The following is an 8,815-nucleotide window of genomic DNA, read 5'->3' as shown; positions in this document are numbered from 1 at the left end:
ATCATTCTGTCAATATTAAAGGCCCAAAGAGAATCATTTCGAGTCGTTTTTATGATTGTCGTTGGCAAGTAAACTTATGTTCCTATTTTGTGAAATGTAGTTGTAAAGAGCTTGTTTCACACTTTCCAATTGGAGACTTTAAGCACAGTTCTTGTCAACAACCAATTAGTTGACTTTCTTTTCGAGCAGACTTTGGTGATGATGAAGGATCAATGAATAACACTAGCTTGTGAGAGCACAGTGATGCTAAAATAAGGTTAGCATTATAAGGTTATAAGGTTTGAAAAGCCTTACCAACTTTCAATTGGATATGCTCATCGAACTTTCCATTATCTTGGAGGACTACATGAATGAAGACCTGCTCAATGTCCTATAGTGGAGTGTCTAATGGCGATTGCTATAAATTATGAGGAATGTTCAAATAATGCAATAAAGATTAGCAAAAAATGCACGGATGTTTCAACGAATAGGATTCTCTATCTATTGATTGCCTACACCGTAGTGTTTTGGAATCGATTGGGCTCTGATTCTCATCCTAACTATCTACAACCTCTCCGTAGTGAAACGACTTTTCATGATCGTTCAGAGAACCCCATCAAGATGAAACCAGTGTCAGGAGGTTCAGAGCGCGGTGTTAAAGAAAATCACCATAACTCTGACGCTTTCCGAAAGTAGACGAGAACCATTTGGAGAGGGCCAAGCACTTATTACTCTATCCACACGTGGCCAAAGAAATTGATACTAAAACGTGAGCTGCTTCAATATGTCGACCACTACATGGCCTGGCCTACTACTGACAAGCAAATGTGTGTGCGTGAAGGAGGGGAGGGGGGGATGTTCCTATCTTTTGTAAAACGGGAGTTCATCCAAATAGCCGTAGTAGTATCTTGCACGTGCGTGCATCCTTAATACATACGCACACTAGTACGTACGTAAGTACTGCTCGAGTCAGTTGCGAGACGTTTCCACATGACTGCATTGCGTAATTGTCTTGAAACAAATGATGGCCAAGCGCACGTCTTGACGACGAGGAATCATTTCATTAACCGATGCTAACCATAGACCACAAGTGAGCGGCTAACGTTCATGAAATCATGAAAGCTTAAACACCTGCTCGCTCGAACCCCGAGAGCTCATGCTGCAGAAATGTGCGGTCAATGCGTTCAATGTGCAATGATAATATGTACTGCGTCGGTCCATTTCAATTGTCTCTTCTAATATTGGCGTTTGGACGCTTGGTACACACGTACGTAGAATTGGTCAATTGTCCATGTATAGTCTTGTAATGAAGCGACACCCTGGAGGGATAAAGTGATCCATGGGTGGGGTTGACTCCAAAGATACGCTGCATTTCAAAAAGGGCTTGACACAATTGATCCTCGGGCCATTTGGTCCTTGAACGGGAAATATCGACCATTTACCAGCAGGTTTCCGGAATAGATTTTGGGCCATTTGGTACTGATTGAGAAACTCTCTGAGGCTAGACAGACGGAATAACCCAGACACAAAGGAAGACATCAAAAACTTGGTCTCAAGGATGTCAAAACCAAAATACCACCATCTACCACCCTTGGCGTGCGATAATATGGTCCAATTCTTTTGTTGGTACTTCAATCCTGATCAAAGCAAATGTTGAGCTCATTGTCCCTTTTCGATCGAGCCCAATCCAATTTAGGGTTTCTTTAGCAGTCTCCTCGCTAATATCTGTTAGACCTAGAAAACGATGCCAAGAGCACTTTCCATCATTTATCATGGACGTTTTATTCTCAAGACTTGCATCCCGTCTCGGTGGAATGTTTTTGCTCAACACTCGGGACCGTTGCTTTTCTTACTGCTTGGTCATCGAACTTACACACGTACAAGTAAGGCGTAGTGCAGGTACAGCTTGCTCAATATATTTGTCATGGCTCATGCCATTCCAAGCATTCATAGCGAGGACAATTGTCTTGTGGCTTTTAATTGGCAAGGAAACAGTGGGCAGGTATGTTTTGTCATTTGAAGAGACGGCCTATCTTTCCAATAGAGGGCACTGGATCTAATTTCTTGTGCCAACAATATGTTTGGCCCTATGGTAGGTATGGACCTTTAGAAAGGAACAATGGAGACACGATTTATAGTTATGGCATTCTTGTTTATTTCAAATTCAAAACATGGGAAGGGCGACTGGGACCGAGGAAAAGCTGCAGCCCAAAATGACACAGCGTGAATCGGTCTCTCTTGGCAGCGGATATGACATGACATCCATACTCTTTTAAAGCACATTTTCTTTTGAATCGCAACATTAGTCTGAATAGAACAGGCTGTTCTTGTAGTACGGGTAGTGATAATAGTATTGATAATAATCTTCGACATCGGAGCTCTAGAAGTCAGATCATCAGTTGGCAAATGGCAAATGGCAGTGTAGTGTAACATTGGTTGATGTTTTCCGTTGCACATTATGCTCCTCCCTAGATCTCATTTTCCACTTTTCAGTTCAGACACCAGTATTACCTTGACCTCTGTTGAACAAATTGCCAACTTGGGGAGGAAGCCCAAAACACAGGCAAAGTTAGTAATACACAATGATGGTGATGGTGGTGGTGGTGGTGGCATTGGACGAGACAACTGGGGCGCCAAAAGAAATGAGTTCGATTTGGGGGCCGTTTCTTGTTCAAAGTTACAAGACCTGACTCAAGGCAGCATAGCCACCAAAGGGCACGTTAGTAGGTTTCACATAAAAAGAGTTGAGAGGACACTCCAAATACACGCTCTTTGAAAACCATATTCCTGTGGAGGCAAGCTCACTCCTCGTCAGTTGAGTCGATGGATTTGCATAGTTAACATTGTGTGTGTGTGTGTGTGTGTCTCCGTGGTAAATATCATGCATGCATGCATGTAAGCATGTATGCCTACATCCATGTCTAAATTGCTTGCCAGACTCAGCTATAATAGTAAGGGTTTCTGAAAGAACGAGGCAACCACGTTCACCTCTCTGGCTCGTCGTCTTGAGAAGGAAAGAACCAATTCGCAAGATTGACAATTGACGGCAACGTGAGAACACTATTGAGCCCAGTCACATGAGGGTCACGCCAAAATTGATCGTTGTTAGCGATGATGCACTAATTATTGTCTATGTATGGGAGTGTGAGAGAGAAACTCAAGGCACAACGCGATTTACTGTCCAGACCAAGGTCAGTTTGAAAAGATCCCTGGCTATCACGAGGAGGACGGAGGTCTCTCATTTCCAAATGAGAACTCATCGTGCATCCGCGAAATGGAGGCTAGACCTCCAAACTTGGGGAAAGGGGGAAATTCGGCTGAGAAATCAAACCCGATCCCGCGGGAACCCAATCGGGGCTTAGCGGTATCTGGCGACGGCACCCGATGCGAGGATGTCTGTCGAATGGAACTCGATTGCATGAACGGATCATTGTCCGGTTGGAAGAACTCATCTTGAAAATGAGCCTTGGAAAACTCTGACAGAGGTTGTTCTTGAACTTGTTGAGTATTCTCCCCTTTAAGCTTGGGAGTTCTCTCGGGACCTTTATGGCGCGGGAATCTTCCCACGGCAGACGAAGGATTACCAAAATAGTCCTGAATAATCAAAGGATTCTCGGTAACATCATAAGGTTGCTGTTGCCTAGGTTGGTCATGATTTGGCAAATGAAAAGGCTCTGGCTTAAAATCGTGGAATCCATAACTTTCTTCCGGGTCATATTCAGCTTCTGTCTGTTCTTCCTGCACGATCTTGTGTTGTTGATGGTGTCCATAGATCTTGTCATTCCTGATATTCTCATACAAGTCCTTGTTTGTGGTCGTCTTTGAATAGTTTTCCGTCGTGAGGCTCGGGGAATCCACTTTCTTCAGCTCGAATGACTTTAGAATTTTGTCCGCATTGTCGTAAATAGAGTGATCATGGTCTCTGTTTTCGTCATAATCGTTATAATTGGCACCAAATCCTGATCCCGAAGACGACTCGAGCTCGGGATGGCGGTAGGCGCTCTGTCCCAAAAGCGTCACAGACTTCTCCGTTGGCGAGGCAAACATATTTGGATTGCCATGATGTGGTGCGCCTGTCTTAATGCCTGTGGCAAATATGTCATCATCGTCATCATCACCATAATTGGCGTGTGCGTCAGTCGGATCAAAGCTTAGAGCAGGCTGGACTCGAAATCCTCCTCCGCTACCTCTTCCTCCTTGTGATGACGGTGATGATGATGATGATAATGATGATGAAGAAGAAGAAAGAGGATGAGGAGGAAGGCGCTGGATGTCAGTATGGTCACGATTAAGTGGATGATGATTATAACTGGATGAGGAGGAGTGCGGGTTGTGACCACGATGGTGGTAACGGTGAGCTGGTGTTTGAGTTTCACTTTCCAATTCATGATGATGCTCTGCCTTGGAATCTTCGTCACGGTACTTCATATGAGTGAGCCTCAGCTGCTCCCCGTGCATGGGAGGAAGTGTAGACGGATGGCCATATGGTCGAACTGTCACAGTGGGACCGGCGTCCGAAGAAAAATGGCCAAATCCCATTGTCGAGTCACGTGACACTCCCCTCTCAAGATGTGGACCGGTGAATGGGGAACGCTCAGTTGTGGACGGTGAAGCCGACATTGACGATGAAGATGACGAGGACGGCAAAAAAGACAAAGCCGGCTTGTAATACGCGGAAGGCCTCTGGAGACGGGTGGGGGGTTGTGGGGGTGGAGGTCGCACTGACAAGGGCCTTTCTTTCTGCACCACATCCGACGACGAAGAAGGGTGCGATGGAGTCCCATAGCCGAAGTAATCGTTATATGTGTACTTCCCTTTGTTCACAATAGAGCCAGGAGTCTCAATATCGATGTTCTTATGTATTGGAAGAGCTGTCTGAGGACGAAATTGATAGGGGTCCTCAGCCTCGATGGGCTTTTCTACTTGCTTTCGCTTCGTTCTGGGAATGGCTTGGCCATAATATTCAGGCGTCTCCAAGAATCTGGATGGGGCTTTGGTGGAAGCGGTAGCTTTAAAGTACGGGAAGCTGGGTCCGAAAGTGGGCTTGTTCTTGGCCTTATCGAGGATGGACTTGGGTGTGGCGTGAGGTGGAATTACGCTAAAAGGGGAGCTTCCTTTGCTATAAATGTTGTCAATGCCAAACGGACCCGATCGTTCCGTGGTGGTTGTGATCGTCGTCGTGGTAGTCACTGCTTTGGGTTGATAAACTTCAGTAGTAGTGATTGCCGGTTTTGATCTGTTGTAATATGCATTTGGCTTTGAGGACGTTCGTTGGTCTTCGTTCGGCCTCCGGCTTTTGAAGTTGAATTTAAATGGAGATTTATCAAAGAATGATTCTGCTTCATATTCTTTGGTTTCTTCACCTTCATCCTCATTTTGGTGATGTTCGTCGCCATTGTGTGCCTGGGAATGATGACCATCATTCTCGCCATTCTTCTTTCCCCACTCAAAATCGTCTTTTTCATGGCTTGACTTGGCGGTGGTGCTAAATGTAGTGGTGGTGCTAGTTGTTGTTGTTGTGGTGGTGGTGGTGGTGGTTGTGGTGGGTTTTGTTGTTGTGATCCCTCTATCAAAGAGAGAAAAGGGGGATGAGGAATCCTTGGCAAAGTTTTGAAGAAGTCGTCCACTTTTTCTCCGTTTGGAAGCATCCAGATTCTTAAGTCTGGCATTCTCGAACGGTACAAAACTGGATTTTGACAGAGAAGGGGTAAAAAGACTATCAACCCCTTCCTGAGTCAACAAATTCGATTCATCTCGATTTGACTTGGGTCGGCCCGTGCTCGGTTCAGGTTTTCTTAACCTGGGATGGGAGAGTAAGAACAGGGTTTCTCCTTTGCCGTCCTTGTCGTCCTTAAAACCATCGTCACCCTTATCACTCTCAGCATCTTAGTCCTCGTTGTCCAATGTTGCGGGTAATTCATCTTTAGAGGGAAAATGCGGAAACTTTGCATTCTCGTTCTTGGGATATTCTACTACTACTTCATTTCTTAGCCCCGAAGAACTGAACTCTTCTTGGAATCTCTCTCGAATTTCTTCACGATTGGTTGAAGGCTTCCAATTGCTCTTCTTTCTGTAGTGTCGCTTGGGCTTTTTATGGGGCTTTCTCGTGTATTTGGTGAATTTTTTAGCTCTCTTGGACGTGGACTCGACTTCGCCTCGCTTTTTCAACAACGAAGATCCTTGGCTAGTCGTGGATAACGTCGTAGTACTCACCGTAGTTGTTGTTGTTGTTGTTGTAGACGCAGTAGTAGTAGTAGTAGATATTGTTGTTGTCGTTCTAATAGTTGTTGTTGTTGCAGTGTAAGAATCACTTGAGGTAGGATTGGAGGATAAAAGTGAGTAAGGAGTGGATGAGTAATGTCTTCTGGAATCACTCCGCACGTGATGAGGAAAAGGCGTGGGCGGTAGCGCAATTTTCTCCACACTCACTGTTCCTGGTCTTCCGGTGAATCGCTCATGTTGGGAGGTCTTTAGCACCTCATAGTTCCGCTCTCCGATTGTATAGTCGTACGTGACCGGCGCCAATGAGGTGAGCTCGAACCCATCTTCCTTTTGTTCCACCTCGTTATCGCGATGGGTAGCGAATCCATAATTCGGCCTCGGAATGGACTGGTATTCGGACGGATGGGAGTAGGTGTGGTACTTCTCTTGCGTGACATACGTGTTCGAGCTCGAGGGTAGAATCTCATCATGGGGATCCGAGTAGTGATTGCGATCATTGTCGTGCTCCAAGCTCGAATCGGTATTCGATTCTTCTTTGACAAAGCCCGATTTAAGGACTCTAGTGTCACTCAACCCGTCATCCGACCTTCTGGGAGTTTTCACTCGCCGAAGAGATACTCGTCCACGCTTCCTCAAACCCGACCGGATTCGTTTCCGTCTCTGAATGAACTCATCACCTTGATCCTGGCGACTTTGCACACGATCTCGAAGGTCCTCTTGCGAATGAAGGTCTTGCTTCAACACCCGAGAAGCCACGGGGACCTTGGGGCCAATCTCTGACTTTTTCCTGAATGTGCCCGTCGAGGGGTCAAACACCACATGGGGCGATGCTTGGCTGGCCTTGGGCGAGGCTTTGAGATCCCGAGATCGTTTCCAGCCGCAATGAGCGAAGCCAAAGACATTGAATATGGCAATTAGAAAGATTATCACAATCACAGAGTTCCGGGGAATCGGAAGCGAGCCTTTAAGGCGTGACATCAGCCGCATTTTGATGTGTTTGGTAATCTGGGAAACTGGAGTCGTTGGATGATTGTAGTCTGTAAAGGAAATCAGGAAATTGCCATGAAACACTCCCTTCTAGAATGTTTTAGTACTTAATTTGCATTCAGACGTAAACTAAGTGATCTTTTCATGGTTTGACGGCGTATGTCAACGGCATTTCCAGCCTCTCTGTTGTTTTACAGTGACATTGATGATTGGCTACCTCACTTGAATACCATCCCAATGAAAAAACATGCTTAATCGATATTGTGATTTCTTTCAGGTTTTCAAATTAACTTTGATATGGCGATTGGCGTTTTATTACCGCTTAATGTACGTAGGTATTGTTCTGTAAAGACATACTACATACACTGTACGAACAGTACGTAATGCTGCACCGACAATGTCGGGATGATTGAACTGTTGCCTCGCTTGGTTCGAAGTTCCGATCGACGGGATTTGCCCTTGAATTAATACCGCGAATAATTTTCGAATACGAGAAAATTGTTCGGCCGAAGCTGAAGCCAGAATCCAGCATGATTATTAGTAGAATTGCCTTGTTACCGTTTTTCGTTCAAACTCCATTTGATCACGTAAATGAAGTACAATTACAAAATAATAGTGATAATACGCACGCATACAAAAAGTGCAGATAAAACTGTGAGATTGAATTATCGTTGCTTAAGGCTCCTTTACATCCACAGAAAACGACGTGAAATTGCAAATTGGACAAGGTCAAACATTGACAAGGATAATTGCATTAATTGTCACCTTGATTATGTTTCCTTTTTTTGACGCATTAGAAGAGTTTCTTGTTCAGATTTAGAGAAATAACATCAGACTGAGTAAGTAAGACATGTTCCTTCACATCACAGAGACCACTAAGCTACGTATATTGCGAAACATATAAGATCTAAATGTCATTTTAATGGCAAATTCTCTTTGCACCAACAACTTGAGTTCCTCCAAATTCCATTGACTTATCTTACCTCGAGATAATTCCAGCGAATAGAGCAAACTTGTTGAGAGACTGTCTTGGCTTCTCTCGGTTCGTCAGGAACACGGGAGCACAAATCTATTCAAAACACGATTCACAATCCCGACAATTGGAGCCCGACAGCTAGTGATGATTCGTTTCTTGAACCATTATGGGTTCGACTCAGTAATAATGCCACTGGAACGAGGGACCGAAAATGATGAGGGTTCAACCCTCAAATCACGTTGAAGAGACTTCCTGAGGATCAATGCCACTAGGAAAATCACAAGATGAGTTGTATAGTATTGGGTTTGGGTGATCTGGGCTCCTTCAAAGATGAACTATCACCAAAGGGTAACTGTTCATTTCGAAGCAAGTAGCACAACTAAAGAGCACCAAATCTAAATTTGAACAGGAAGGATAGGAAAATACTAACACATACCTTCGCCGTTCCCTCCTCCTCCCTACTAGTACATTGCATGCGTACACGCCCTCCATCTATACCCCCCCCTCCCCCCGCGTCATCCCTGATTCTGCAACGACTTGCTCCTGCTCCATTCATCCGTCTGTCGCCAGGCACAGAGCCGATTGACGCAAATTCGCGCACGCCCGTCCAAGATCCCCGGCATCTCGGTCCAACTTTCAATAGGAAGGTGC

The sequence above is a fragment of the Tigriopus californicus genome, chromosome 4 (assembly GCF_007210705.1).
Source record: "Tigriopus californicus strain San Diego chromosome 4, Tcal_SD_v2.1, whole genome shotgun sequence".
NCBI classification, from domain to species: Eukaryota; Metazoa; Arthropoda; class Copepoda; order Harpacticoida; family Harpacticidae; genus Tigriopus; species Tigriopus californicus.
Note: the sequence above shows the minus strand (reverse complement) of the source record.